The sequence below is a fragment of the Ranitomeya variabilis genome, chromosome 7 (assembly GCF_051348905.1).
Source record: "Ranitomeya variabilis isolate aRanVar5 chromosome 7, aRanVar5.hap1, whole genome shotgun sequence".
NCBI classification, from domain to species: domain Eukaryota; kingdom Metazoa; phylum Chordata; class Amphibia; order Anura; family Dendrobatidae; genus Ranitomeya; species Ranitomeya variabilis.
The window spans coordinates 214,956,232-214,972,545 of NC_135238.1; the positions used below are offsets into that span (position 1 = coordinate 214,956,232).

The 16,314-nt window shown below is 38.4% G+C and overlaps 1 protein-coding gene across 16 annotated transcripts in view; it reads left to right on the forward strand.

Moving 5' to 3' along the window:
- The first annotated feature begins 12,813 nt into the window (after nucleotides 1-12,813).
- BAZ2B (bromodomain adjacent to zinc finger domain 2B) overlaps nucleotides 12,814-16,314 on the forward strand; it is a 330,703-nt gene continuing 327,202 nt past the window's right edge. For 5 of the 16 annotated variants that reach the window (XM_077272884.1, XM_077272888.1, XM_077272886.1 and 2 more), the window contains exon 1: nucleotides 12,818-13,139. The gene's annotated coding sequence lies outside the window, so the exon portion shown is untranslated. Of the gene's footprint in view, nucleotides 13,140-16,314 lie in introns of all 16 variants that reach the window. The other 11 variants (XM_077272883.1, XM_077272879.1, XM_077272877.1 and 8 more) reach the window with 5 other exon arrangements.

Consider the following 16,314-nt stretch of genomic DNA (forward strand, 5'->3'; position numbering starts at 1 on the left):
CTGAAAGAACAGAACATTAACCATGTCCTAACCATGACAATTTTTTTACTATGGCCTAAAAACTAACAAGCAGCAACTACCATCCTGTTGTACCCAGCACCGACTCAGAGCAGATACTGACCGCTTCTGCTGGAGACTCAGCTATTCCACGTCAACAGAGCAGCTTCTCTTCTTCAAAGCTACTCTGCCAATGGTGCGTGACTGCTGACTGTCATGCTGATTGACAGGTGGCTCCCCGCAGTTAGGCAGTGGGGAGCCAGCTGACAATCAGCATGACGTTGGCAGTCACACTCTGTCAACAGAAGCTGCTGAATTGCCAGCAAGAGTGGTCTGTGACCATTCTGTGCTGGCTGAGATCGGCACCAGGCACAGCAGTCAGGTAGTTCTTAGGCCCATTGTAAAAAAAAAATATATAGTCCTGGATAACCCCTTTAACCCATACCTTCCCAGAAGACCTAGTCACTTATGAATTATGAAATGCTTTCACAGACCTCTCACCCACGCCCACATGTTCCCCCAACCACAACTCACATGTGGATTATTAAGGGGTAACTAAGAAAAACCAGTCCTTTGTAGGAGGGTGAACAAGGCCAGTCTAGTTTCAATCCTCTTACAAGAAGGCCAGTCCTACTATAATTGACTGTCCTGTATGGGCAGCTTTACTCTGCCATATATGGGACCTCGACAGCAATATATGATGAGCGTGACCATAAATAATATATTGTATGCTGACTTCTAGTGTTTAATGTGGACAGGTCTCGTACTTTTACTACATCGTCATTCTTTTTGTGAGATTTATCACATTTGTGATCAGGGTTTTGCTCTTTTATCAATTCATTCAGCACAATATATTCATTGATCCATGGTATTTTTAGCACATAAAAGGCATTAGAAATTAAGGAAGACCTAATATAAAGCATTGTCCGGAGATGCCTGTGTTATGTGCCCCCCAAGCTATTTCTTCTCCTCTTACAGATCAGTCCACACGGATACCTTTGACCTTCACAGATATGTATTGATCCGAAGGATTATCAGTAAGGATGAAGAAGAGATGCTTATTGATGGGAGAACAATTACATGTGAAATAGCTGAGGCCGTAAATAAATCTGAGGCAATATAGTAACCCTGACCGTGCACAGAGATGATTGCCTGGCCAAAGCTGGCAATTAACATCCCAGATCCCTCATTAACATATCAATCTCTATGGACACTAGGACAAGGGGTTATCAATGACACCAATCAGGTTGGATTTAGGTGGCAGGAGACAGAATTTAATGGCTGTTGGGTAAAGCTGGATTTATAAGGCCAAATTTCTGCCCATAACGAGTTCTGATCGGTGATAACAAGTTGATCAACGCTCGTTTAGGAATCTTTTACCAAAGTTAATATATAGGGTCTAAACAATCATTAATGTGATTGCCCACATACAGTTGGACAACATTTCACTCCAGGTCTGATGGGTTTGGGACACTATGTTATTTCCGGTTGCTTATATGGCGCCACGATATCCTGCTCGGAATCAATCACATCATTCCTGTGTCCAGTATGGCGCCCAATCTAATTCCCAATCTCAGACGCACATATGCACTAATTTCTGATTCAATTTGTAGTACAGGAGGAACTCAAAGTACCAGATGAAAACCCAGGCAAACATCGCGAGAACATGGAAACTACAGGCAGATGTTGACCTTCTCAGGACTCCAGAGCTTTTCTGAGCTTGTGTGGCTGGTAATTAAAGAGGATCTGTCACCAGGTTTTTTAGACCCCATGTGATGAAGGGGCAGACACCCTGAATCCAGCAAGGTATCACTTTCTGTTTTATTTGCTGCAGATCTAGCAGTTCTCTGAATGCTGAGCTTTGCATAACCCCGCCCACATCACTGATTGGCAGCTTTCTGTGTACTTCGTGCATAGGCAGAAAATTGCCAATCAGTGATGAGGGTGTGGTTGGGCTACCTGGCTACAGGTTTACTAGTCGTCTAGTGAAAATCTCAAGCAGATTAATCAGGGCTTTTATCAAAACTACAGCAATCAGCTCAATAAGTGACAAATTGCTGGGATCAGAGTCACTGTCTCTTTATTATACTGCTCTCATATTAGGTGGCAAAAATCCGGTGACAGATACACTTTAAAAGTTTCACTTGCCGTACCCTCACACTCTATTTTTGGCAAAATCTATGTGACATGTCAAAAAATAATTCATAATCATATAAAACCACCAATGTGATTGGCAGGTCCTGCTTCTTTTACTTTTTATTTTTTTAAGGTCATTTCTTACAAACTGGGAAATAAGGGAGCTGTCTGTGATGTTTACACACTGTATTCTATTCAATTTCCCTGATGTCAATGTAAACGATCTATGGATGATTCCTTTTTTTATTCTTATTTTTTTAATCCACCATACAGATCCAGACATATGGGTCTATTTAGTGTTATATTCTTTCATACTTTACAAAGCATTTTGTGGCTGACAGGATCCTCTGGGGCGTGTCTTTAGGCTGCTCTACATTATTGCCCTGCGAGCACCACCCCCTTGGTTAAAGGCCATAAAATGTAGAACTAAATAAAAAGGCCCATAACTCTAGATCCATATGGCGTATATGAAAAAAATAAGAAATTGTATACTCAGGAGAACAATGGGAATAAAAGAAGAGCAAGAACTGGACACCTTTGACCTTGTGATATGTCCGTTTTAAAGGGGTTGTCCACTACTGAACAACCCTTTTTCAATGTCCCTAATGTGCCTAGTAAAGTGAAAAAAAGCATACTTACCTCCAGGCCGGTGTCTCTTCTCTACAGTGAAGAGGTCATTGTAGGCTGCAGTGCTCATGAGACACAAACAATGTCACGAGATCACCTCTCGGAGCAAAGGAATGGCGCCAATCCAGAAGGCAAATATTTTTTTTCTTATTTATTAGACACATTGAAAAAGAGTTATTCAATAGTGGACAACCCCTACAAAGGGTTGGACAATGACTTTTAAAGTAGCCAGCCAAGAATTAATTTGCATACTTTTTTCCCCAGAGATCATTGCGTGACCTATATATCTATCTATGCGTGCTGGTGGTCTCCAAAAGAAGAAACAGTGCCCCCAAGACCTCTGTCAAAGGCCTGTCACCCAGCAAACCCTAAACACCATGCGCACTCTAAACCCAGGAGAAAAGCGGACTGGCAAAGGATGATGGAAGTGACTGTTCACAAACAGCTGGGAATCCCAGCCTGGTGGGGCTCCCGAAGCCAGAAAACACATCCGATGCGCAGGGCCGTGTATTTGAATGGAACCCACTGTAATGCATCTGCTTTGTATTTTAAGCAGGATTTTTCGGCTGTGGCCTTGTCATATTATTCGGTAAATCATATTTTTGGAATGCAACGTAACTGCTCTTGTCACCAGCCAGATACATGGAGCTATAACATTTTTTACAGAGGCTTAAAATGCGACGAGAGGTCAGGAGTTGGTAGATGTCTGGTTTTGCATCTCTACGGTTCCTCCAGGTATTTGTAGAATCATCTGCGATGGCTGCGGAGATACCTCCTTTATAAATAACCGACAGCACTCGAAATATCCCATGTGGATGCCCTGAACCTTGCATAAATTATGCACAAGTGAAAATAGGGCTAGTTATGGTAATGACTATAATAATGAATATGCAAAAGCAAACAGAAAATTGATTTATGGCCCTGATTCTGTCTTTTTGTATAAATAATAAAAAAATAAATCTGTTAAGACAATTTCCTTTTTTAAAAAATGTTATCTTCTAATATATATATATATATATATATATATAATATGGACAAATAATAAAACTGTATAAATGCTCCTTGGATAGATGTAGGTTGGTGGTTGAGCAATTTGGGACAATGAAAAAAAAAGTTACATATTTTGGGTACATGTCTAAGTCACATGATTTTGCACAGGCACAGATGAATTTATAAAAGTGGCCATGGCTTATTGAAAGGGGCAGAAACACTTATTTACTAATAAGTTTATTATAGTATGCTCTAATTATTTATTTACTCCTGACCCGAGTGTGACAGTATTTGAGCAATTGTAAGTACAAAGTGCTATATAATAAGATGATTGCAATATATTAAGAGGATAAAGACCTTGATGGGAGGAGGAGGAGGAGTGCTACTTTAAAAGGGTTGTCTTCTTCCTCTTGATTTGTACAAAGGAGGGGAGAGTGAAGCCAGCGCTGATTGGCTGCATTGATCACGTGACATAACAATATCATGCAAGCCCCTGGAAAATCAGTGCCGACACCGCTGGAATGTCGCCGGCATCGGCAGTGAGAATAAGTGATATTATTTTAATGGGGAAACGTGGGGATTCACAAGTGTTGTCTGAGCAGAGTGTAAGAGTCATGTCGGCCTGGTAGTCGGGGGCAGGTATATCTCGCCCAGGTATTTGTCCTATGTGAATTAGGCCGCTCAGTATCTTCAGGATACCGAGGGGTTAATAACTGCAGGAATAAAGGCTGACCAGCTGGAGGTTTCAGGTGTCAGCCTGGGGCACACAGAATGCCTGTCTGTGTGAGACAATGTGAGTAAGAGCTGTGCTCATGACCTGTGTTATGTTTGCTGGGTGGGAGTAGCCCCCCCAGTTGTTAGATAGGAACGTGTTTGTTTAGTAAGTGCCGGACAGGCAAGGATTTATTTTTATGATTTGTTTTCTGTATTTGCTTTCACTTTAATAAACCTGACCTGAGGTCAGTTTACCTGGAAACCTGCTGTCGCCTCAGAGTTTAATGCACAAACCACGTGACCTTTGACCCCAGCAAAGGCGATCCCGGAGTGTTTTGTCACAAGAGGATAACTCCTTTAGGTCAAGTTCACAGATTCAGTATTTGGTCAGTATTTCACATCAGTATTTGTAAGCCAAAAGCAGGAGTGGGTGATAAATGCCGAAGTGGTGCATATGTTTCTATTATACTTTTCCTCTGATTGTTCCTCTCCAGGTTTTGGCTTACAAATACTGATGAAAAATACTGACCAAATACTGAACGTTAGAATGTGGCCTTAATGATAGACTTGATAAATTTATTTTTGTTTTTGCTTTGTCCTCCAGATACCCTATCCCTCTATACTCTTTTGCGTATTAGATAGATACATACATTAGATAAATAGATAGATTAGATAGATACATTAGATAGAGTGATAGATTGACAGATAATAGATACATTAGATAGATAGATAATAGATAGATACATTAGGTAAATAGAGACAGATGTCGCAGACGTCCACAATGCCCACAATGTCGCCGTTAGTAGTAGTTTAATAGTGGTGTAGTGTAGCCTCCACAGACTACTGAAGTGTGTGTTTATATATAAGGGGGCAGCATGGTGGCTCAGTGGGTAGCACTGCAGCGCTGGAGTCCTGGGTTCAAATCCCACCAAGGACAACATCTGCAAGGAGTTTGTATGTTCTCCCCGTGTTTGCTTGGGTTTCCTCCGGGCACTCCGGTTTCTTCCCACATTCCAAAGACATACTGATAGGGAATTTAGATTGTGAGCCCCATTGGGGACAGCGATGATAGCGCTATATTAAAAGAAATAATAAAGAATATTATTATTAGATGTGTGTATATATACATATATGTACGGTCCAGAGGCCACATCCCCAACTGGTTCTTGAACATTTCCATTCATCTGATTTTTAATACAATTCCACATCTAATGCAGGATGAAAAGGCTGATTCCTCTTTAAATTGCTAATGAGGGTAGAATCAATACCAATCCTGACAGCATATTTATTATCATATTGTTTTATTGTGTCCAGAAATGATTTATTCTGCATCAGTAATTTTACAATCCAACCTCCTTAACATATAATGATGAGTGTAAGTAATTTTCTGCTTTCAATCTATCCCCAGCCATATAAAGCCGGGCTGACATAAGCCTTTAGATTACTGGTATTGTGAACATACATTACTTTTTTTTGCATTTTAAAAAGGTTTTCCCAGAAAACACTTTTATGACATGCCATCAGACATGTCATAAAAGTCAAATTGGTGGGATTTCTGCAGCTGAGACCGCCAGCCCTCCCCTTTATTAGAATAAAAGGGAATTGCAGAAAACTAGAAATTATTTTATATATAGGTTACTTGTACGGCATTACCTTTTTTGGTTCCCCTGACATGGCTAATTTAGTATATTATCCTTATTAGACCGTTTTTGATGTCCAGTTTTAAAACACTCAGACAAAATGCCTATGTGAAAAATGGATGTCTGAATGAGGCGTTATTAAAAGTGCTTCACCATTAAAAGCTGATCATGGGATGTCCTGGTGCCAAAATCTGTACTGGAACCTGATTCACCTGCAGCGCCTCCACTGGGAAAATGAAGCATTACACAGTTATTATTAAAATGATTGCATGCATATAATTTATGGACATAGTTCTCTAGAGTAAAGGCTTCCATTCACTTTAGACTTACATTACGATATCGACGGGTTTGTGCATGGGGGCCCTTGAAAGATTATATCGATGGACATAAGGATTCAGCCTGTAAAATTTTGGACTTCCGATCCTCGTATTCTCTTAAGCCACATTCCCACAATTAGCTTTTTGGTGAGTTTTCGATGTTGCAAATTTTCTGCACCCATTAATTAAAATAGGTTACTGGGATTTTTTTTTAAATACACAACGTAAAAAAATCAACAAAAACTTACCGTGGGAACGTAACCTTAGAGATGTCCCTCTCATAGAGAACAGAGGACCGCCTGTGTATGTGAGAGTCGGGCGAGTTAGCTGGTGGTCAAATGTTCGACTGAACCATCGTTTGACCGATACGTGTATGACGGGTTCAAGAGATACCTGTGCAACTCTCATTGATAACCAGATTTGGGTTGTGAACAGGGGTTTCGCCATATTTTAACGTATTTACATTATTACTATTCATTAGATGTACTCTAGATCCGTTTGGTGGCGCTCTGTAGTGCATCACCCATAGAACTCTATAGGCAACATACTGTACCATCATGACCCTCAGAGACCTAATATTGGGTCATTGTATACAGTTTTGCTTTTGAGTCCCTGATGGAACAGACTGCTACAGATCATATCTTACAACCTGCACATACTCTGCTTTTTCACTAAATTTGATATCCACAATTCCCGGAGAACCCCATTAACTACCGAAATTAGATCCATGTATTTCTTTATGAAATTTTCCTAAAACGGTCACGAATGTAAGGACTGATGTCTAATTTTGTAGCTCCATGGCTGAGATAGGAAAAACCCTAAATGAGGAACTGTCAGCAGGATTTCACACTCCAAACTAATCATATGTGCAAGTAACTCTTGGAAAGACAAGTCCGGGATACCCTTACATGGCCAGTCCGTTCCTCCATCACTGAGAAATCAGCATTTTAATTCATATGCAAATGGCTATGGTATGTCTGAAACCTCTGTCACTCCAGCTCTATTCCCCACCCAGCACCATCTCCTCCTTTTTACCTGACGACTCCTTTGCCTGAAGTCACACAGCATAGAGGCTGTCAGTGAAGCAGGAGGAGGTGGGGAATAGCGCTGGAGTGGCAGAGGCTTCAAATCTACAAAGAGCTCTTCAGCTTCATTTGCATATCAATTAAACCGCTGATTTCTCAGTAACAGAGGAACGGACTGGCCATGTAAAGGTATTGTTGGACTTGTCTTTAAAAGAGGTGCATACATATGTGAATAGTTTTGGGGTGAAACCCTGCTGACAGATTCCCTTTAAGGCTCATACATGGTCCTTATGCAACAGCAAATCAAGTCTCTATTGGCTCATAGGAAACAGTGTTTATGCTGCCTTCTTAAGTAATACTGCAATGCATGGATTGGACCATAACAGTGTACAGGAACCTTTGTGCTACTCCATTTAGATACCAAAAGGCCTACAGAATTCTATATGGCTACAATATTATGAATGGTTTGGTAAACTGTATGTCCAAAAATGTTCTTATTCATTCCTATGTCGGAACCCACTGTCCAAAAATTATCCCAACTCGTCTATTTATTGAACGTGATGGACCCATGAGTACTTCCTATGTTAAGCCCTGTACACATTATAGAAAGGTCGTCCTGTCACAACAATTTCAGTGGTCCATCTAATGTGTTTAGGGCTTCCCCACTTTCTCCTGATAGATGATGTTGTAAGGGTGAAATGATCGACCATACCGAATTATATTTCCCAATCCTTCAGTCCTTCTAGGAATTAAGTCAATATTAAAGGTGTCTGGTAGCAGCTTACTCCACTCTTCTCATCGAAAACACATGCAGCTTGACCAACTCGAGCATGCATGTATATGGAAAACATCGCTTTCAAACAACAAATATTTAAAGGGGACCTGTCACCAGGTCAAAAGTAACCAGTTTTTGGTCTTATTTTATTTCTGCTGGTCTCCTGGTTATTCCATTTTTATTTTTTTTTTAAATCCGCCATATGGTTCCAGAGGTATGGGCCTATTTACTTTAAGCTAAGTTTTAAAGTCTTTACCAAGGGGGCGTTGCTCATAGGGCAATTATGCAGAACATCTAAAGACACGCCTCTGAGGATCCCATAAGTCCCACCTCTTTGTGAAGACTAAAAATAATAGGGCTAAATAAAAGGCTTATATTTTTGGAAGCATAAATACTCGAGGGAAGCATGCGCCAGGGAGCTTTCCTGGTGCGTACGCTGAACATTCACATAGTACCTATAACAATACAGTACTGTTAGGAAACATTTATTTATACCTAACCCCCAAAATAGAGGCCTGTTCTACGCTAGACTTACAGGGACAACAAATGGAAGCTTGACGTTCTTCAATGTAACCCAGTAAATAGATTGGTTAGAGCACAGATCATCCCATCGTAAGGCCAGAAGGACTGATAGGATGATTACTAACCCAGTATGCGAGGAAGGCGATCATGGCACAGTCTCTGAAGATCATGTTCATGTTTTGAATGCAAGACAACAAATTTATATCGACATTGATATCAGTAGATTTCAGTTTACAGGGCTGGAAGATTATTACCAAATTTTGAGGTTAGGAAAGTATTGACCCGATGCAATATAAGCTAGAGACCGGCCTAGCAGTTAATTAAATATACGCTAATGACATATTATAACAAAAGCGTCGTCCTTATTAAAAGTTATTAGGTTGTTAGTCAAATTATATCTTCAAAGGAATTCAAAGCATGGAAACTCGGGATTAAATTATGCATTTGAACCTTAGGCCAGCTTTTACTATTGAGACAGTTTTGCTACTAAGAGAGGAATCGTGTGTCATTGAAATTAAATGCTTTTCCAGGGCTGGAAGGTTCCAGTTTTAATGAAATTACTGAGTGTGGTGTACTGAAATGATTAAAATCTGTATTCCGGGAATGTGGCAGTGAAAAAAAAAAATCAATAAATGCAAGCCCAGATGCTGTTAAGATGTGAGCACTTTCATGGATATAAGTGAAAAAAAAAATAATATAAAAAAAATACATATATTAATTCCAAATTCACGTTACTCTTTAAATAACACGTCTCCCGCTGCACACTACTAGAATTTGAGATTCCATTTTGTTTTGACTAGGAAATGAGAATCTTTCTTTTCAAACGACCCCATTAAAACAGGATTTGTTTTTTTTTTTTGCCCTTCCCCCCTCCGCTTTCTGCATTGCAATCATTGTGCTTACACTTATTATGTTACAAAATGACCGAGGTAAGGCTGACATTCTCATTGCATGCAAAAGACGTACTCGGCGAGGCAGTTTTTTTTTTTTTTCTAATGAAGGAGCTTTGTACAATCTCCCCATGTGCTAATACTAATGAAGATCCTCCAGCACAATTAAAATCACAGTCAAAGCCAAACAGAAAACAACGTGAGATTTTTATTATTATTTTTTCTTTCATTTATCCATATAAAAACAAATGTTAAATTACATTTTTTATTTTGCGCAGTTAACATTGGCAGATGATTTTTTTTATTATAAAGGGTTAATTGCTCCTTTTTCTTTTTAGCCTTAAATTAATTAGGTGTCCTCTTTGGACTTCAATCCTAGGCCTAACATGATGTGAGTGTGAACTTAAAAAAGTAAAATATCTAACCACAAGTGATAAGGTTTTGGAGGGACAACTGAGAGGTGCAGCCGAGTGGGGGTGACCTTAATTCACTAAATTACACAAGAGATAGATTGGGGAAGAGCCAGCTACTGAGACAGAGGAATGGAGGAGGGACAATTTGCTGTTTTGGTGGAAGCTATAATGTTATTACTGTATTTATAGCCAGTCTGGCAGATCCACAGCATTAATACACACAATAGGACAGAATGTGATCAACTTTAAAAGCATTACTCAAGGCAGCCTCTGCTTTTTTTTGCTGATCGCTGGGATTTTTTTTCTCTCTCTCTTTCTCAGTACGACCTTTCATTTTATTCTCTTCATTGCTTTCTCTACAGTATCACTTACACATAGCAGTCATAAAAACAGTCAAGAAGAGTGCAATCTTTATTTATGATCAAGGATGTTTTTTTGGCAAAACAAGGCACCCCAATGATATCATCCATTCCCACAAAGTGATTTTTTTTTTTTTTAGTTTATAGAAGGAGTGGTCTGAAAGTTTGAAGAAATTAAAAGTTTTAGGCTGTGTTCTTTAAGGCCGTTTTATATCTTTGTTGTAATTATTATTTTATTTTGGGCATGTTCGATAAAACTTTACAAACTTAGTAATTTTATACATTGATTTAAAAAAGGAGATATGAATGTTTTCTTCATTAGATCACAAAGAACATGTTCTCAATTGTTCCATAAAGATTTTCTCGATCATACAAGACAGAACATGATCTCAATCGTTCCAGAAAGAATTTCTTGATCATACAAGAAAGGACATGTTCTCAATCGTTCCGGAAAGATTTTCTTGATCATACAAGAAAGAACATGTTCTTAATCGTTCAAGAAAGATATTCTCAATCACACAAGAAAATGTTCTCAGTCGTTCCAGAAAGATGTTCTTGATCATACAAGACAGAACATGTTCTCAATCGTTCCAGAAAGATGTTCTTGATCATACAAGACAGAACATGTTCTCAATCGTTCCAGAAAGATGTTCTTGATCATACAAGACAGAACATGTTCTCAATCGTTCCAGAAAGATGTTCTTGATCATACAAGACAGAACATGTTCTCAATCGTTCCAGAAAGATTTTCTTGATCATACAAGACAGAACATGTTCTCAATTGTTTCAGAAAGATGTTCTTGATCATACAAGACAGAACATGTTCTCAATTGTTCCAGAAAGATGTTCTTGATCATACAAGACAGAACATGTTCTCTATCGTTCCAGAAAGATTTTCTCAATCACACAAGAACATGTTCTCAGTCATTCCAGAAAGATTTTCTTGATCATACAAGAAAGAACATGTTCTCAATTGTTCCAGAAAGATGTTCTTGATCATACAAGAAAGAACATGTTCTCAATTGTTCCAGAAAGATGTTCTTGATCATACAAGACAGAACATGTTCTCAATCAATCCAGAAAGGTTTTCTTGATGTTGTAAGACAGAACATGTTCTCTATCGTTCCAGAAAGCTTTTCTCGATCATACAAGACAGAACATGTTCTCTATTGTTCCAGAAAGATTTTCTCAATGACACAAGAAAGAACATGTTCTCAGTCGTTCCAGAAAGATTTTCTTGATCTTATAAGACAGAACATGTTTTTAATCGTTCCTGAAAGATTTTCTTGATCATACAAGAAAGAACATGTTCTTGATTGTATGTCGCTCCTTGGCTGAATTCACACCTCTTCTTTGATGCTTATTTGACACACGGCCTATACAAAGATGTACGAGTAGACTTTATTAGATGATGGCAAGTCAAAAGGGTGTCCTTTTGGAATTTATTTGGCTCATGGGCCCTAATTCAAAATCTCTAACAAGGCCCCCAACTATCACAAGTCTTTAATAGTATTGGCCTTCTCATATGGGATAAAGGAACCATTTTGGTCAACCGAGACTCCAGGGCCCAGGTATGACTTCAGGGCCTGCATCCACTATAGTTATGAGCCTGTCTTAAAATATAAAATTAATATTCTAAATGTGTCAACTAGAATCTGGAGTAATCGACGGAGCTGGGGGAGTGTCATGAACCAGAGTCCAAAATTCAAGAGAGTTTCATATGATGACGTAGAACGACGATGTGTCTCTTATTTTTAACATATCTGAATATAGAACCGTACACAGAATAGATTCTTTTAAGGGGTTCAATGGCAGATGATGCCTTAAATTTTCCCTCAAAATTGTCGTACGTTGTATTCACCTAGCCTTATACGTGCCTGTGAACATTACATGGTGGTTTTTTAATGTGTTTGTTTAAGTTGATAATCGAGAAATAAAGATAAAAATAGAAGTTATTAAAAAATGACATAAACACACACACAAATTTATATATAATAAAAACAAGAAACAACAATAAAAATAATGTTTATAATAATAAAAAGCAATTATTAATATTTACAGCTGTTTAAAACAAATATATAAATGCAATAATTAAATATGTTCTGATAGATTTAACCATTAATATATTAATCCTTTCTTTATATTTATATATTTTAGAGAAAATGAAGTAAAAGGAAGTTAGTAAATAATAATAATAATAATAATAATAATAATAATAATAATAATAATAAAGTGAGTTACATTTCTTTTTTGTTACAAAAGTAATCTTTACACCAGAGATGGGTATTACATGGTTGTTTCTCCCTTTCGGTCAGTACAGATTGGCAAAGGATATCAAATCGATAAACTTAGGGGGAAAAAAAATTAAAATAAAACAAGCAAATAAACATTTTTTTTCCTCCTTTGCAGACTCTCTGGTTAACAGCAAGTTTCATTGTTAGAGGCTTGTTGGCTGACGTCACTTTTGGTTCATGAAGCTTTGCCTTGAAGTGAAGCTGAATAAAAACCTTGAGAAGAATCTCCTTCAATCTGCTGCAAGGAACTAAACAGACACACACACATAGAGGGAGCACAATTACACCCTCTTCCTTTATGTCCTTTCCCACAGCTCCTGGAGAGACACACAGCACACAAAAAGAGACTGGCAAGGAAAAGCAGAGATAACCTTCTATCACCTCTCCCTAAAATATTCACCCCCCTGAATCCCTGGCAAGGAGGAGACCCTGGGCATAAGGTGAGTGCACACTTAAGCAGAAGCAGGGCAAGGCAATTACAGCGAGGGGTTACTTCTAAGGGTCCCAACTAGCAGGGGAAGGATTGTTTGGATACATGGGGGGTTCCCTGTGTTGTTATACAGTTCTCTATGGGATCAGTAGGGGTGCTGTAGTCTTACAGAGGGGGAGGCACATGAGAAGGTGAATGCATGCCCTCCCTGTGCCCCTCTCCTATCTCTCCCCTTGCAGGCTGCTATCTGCTTCTCTGTTTGTTTTTCTGCATTTCTTCCCAGAGGCTTCTGCTAGCTAAACTGGGACATTGCATTCGGTATTCCCATATTTAACCCTACAGCTCCCTTTCTGCCCCTCCCTGAGGTGCAAGGTATGAGGCACCCTAGCTCCCCGGAACATATCCTCTTCTGGCAATAAGACACTTATTATTAACCCTTCTCGTTTTCTCGTGTCGTGCCCGGTCCACCTCTTCGGTATCGTAGACTATTTCCTCCCTTCGGTAAAGAGGGAAAAAAATTTTTAAAAAAAATTCTGTAGGATTATTTAAGATTTATTTGCCACGGATGTCCATTTTCTTCCTGTGGATTTGCAGATATCAAGGGAACATTTGTTGTCGAGAGAATCAGTCCAGTGTTTAAGTGTAATTCAGTTTTGCACAAATCCCATATGTCTTGCAACTCAATGCCAGGAACATCTGCCAGTAACCGTAAACTGGTGGTAATGCTGTCGATTGGCTTATCCAGCCCCCCCAAATGTCCCATTCATTCCCATCTATTTAAAGCTACGCGTCTTAGGGTTAAAGGGGTGTTGACTACAAGCGTAATAACCCCACCTTCTGTTTTGCATAGTGGCTAGTATCTCAGGGGTTAAGTGAGGTAAGCCTACCTATAAAGTGATTTTAATGCCAAAATCGCCGCAACAACACCATACAAATTCCAGGCTTGATGCCAGGAGGGTAATGTGGATTGATAGGAAGGATCAGGGGGGGGAGAACAAGGGTGCTGTATATGGAGCATCTGATCACTGCTGTCTTCCTGCACTGCCCTCTTCATCTCTCCTACTCTTTTGTGTTCCTTCCTTGAACAGAATAGCAGCTGCTGACTGGTTGAGTTGTTGAAATTTATCCCTTTGTGTATATAACAATATCCTCCATTTTCCTCCTTTTTCCCCTGCCCTCTAAACAACAAGCTACTCGCCATCTTGTATAATTTTTTTTTTATTTGCAAGATTCTTTAATTAATTAATTTTTATTTATTTTGAATAAGGAAAGGGGAGGAAGGAACACTCACACTTTTTTTTGCAGATCAGAAGACAAGAATCATCACTGGTCTTATTTATCCAGCCCAAACTTTATAGCGCTGATTATTTCAAGTTTGGATTTTTCTACATATTTTTTATTTTTATTATTATTATTATTATTTATTTTATACAAATCCATTTTGCTCAAAATCGGAAACAGATTATTTATTTATTTGTTATTCTCTTTCGTCACCTTCTCATCAAATTACAACAGGTGTACAAATACCGTGCCATATGTGAAATTAAAGTGTCCCTTTTTCTTAAATGTGTTTTTGCAAACCTGTCACTTTTTATGGCTTGAAAATGCAATAAGATTTGCTAATTAGCTACATTTCATTATTTTATGCACATTCTTTGTATTTTCTTGGGTGATACAGATGGCTGCACATAACTTATTTCCCTTTTTTTCCCCCCTTTTTATTCTTTTTTTTATGTTACTGACCTTGAACGGTTCAATGTATAATGCATGGCTTCAATTATTTCTTGTCTGTCGAATGTTTATGGTATGTGTAGTGGGTGGAATTTTATGCAATGATTTGTAATAATTACTTTTATTTATTTCTCTTCTTTTATTTATTATTTTTGTTGATGTTTTTTTTATGTAGGTCTCTGTTTGTTTTATATTAACCTCAGTGGTGGAAGAGTTAAATGATCGTCTATGTATCTAATCTCATCCCTAAATTGTTTCACCCTTTTAGTAAAAGTGGCTTTTTTTAATTTTGAAAAAGTGGGAGTTTTCTTCTTTTTTTTTTTTTCCTGATCGTCTTTAGTACTTGCTTGCGAAGTAAGGGTTAATCCATGGGTAGCTGTTGTGAAATCAGAGTTTTAAAAGCAAGGAGCTCTATGCAGGATTCCTTAGAAAAACACAGCCTTACCTCCGGCTACACCAGGCTTGTCAGCCCATGTGGGAAGAGAAGACAATCAGCCTCAGTGTTCTTAAAATTGTTTCCTAAACAATACCTACTTTTTGTCTTATAAAAAAGTTCCACCGGTCACATGACCGCTCCTAATAAAACACTTTATGGCTCATCAGTAAGAAGAGCTGGAACCAGACAAAAGTGAAAAAATAAAGTTTCATTCTAAATAGGTACAAATAGAAGATTTAGAAACCAAGATAATATATAATACACACAGATATATGTATTGTCTAAATTAGAATTATCAACACATTAAGCTAGACTTTTAATTAGCCTTATAAATTACCGTAAATCAATTGGGGGAAAAAACCTTCTAAAATTAAAATTGTGTTAGTTGCAGTAGAAAATCACAAGAATGAAGATTAGGTTGAAATTACCATGTAAAACATGTTTCTATATTATTAAATAAGATAATTTATTAAACAGAAACACAAACTTAGTATAAAATGTATTTATTTTTTAAATGTAGATGTCTTTTGCATTTCTTGTGGGCCTATGACCCAGGCTTCAACCCCAAGGCTACGTTCACACGTTCAGTATTTGGTCAGTATTTTACATCAGTATTTGTAAGCCAAAACCAGGAGTGGGTGATCAATGTCAGACTGGGTTGCCAAGGGCCCACCAGTAACCAGCTCCAGGGCCCCACTTTTCAGCTATATGCAAATCCTCAATCACAAATGTATATAACAATGAATTGGGTAGATTGTTAAATGAATAAGATGCCGCCTTTGTCTGTACATAGTGATTGAAATATATTGTGCCAAGTACTGCTCATATAAAAGGGTGGCGGCCCTCTCTTGCACAGGGGCCCACCGGAGGATTCTCCTGTGGGCCAGTCCAAACCTGTGGGTGATAAATACAGAAGTGGTGACGTGTTTCTATTATACCTTTCCTCTGATTATTCCGCTCCTAGATTTGGTTTACAAAGACTGATGTAAAATACTGGCCAAATACTGAATGTGGCCTA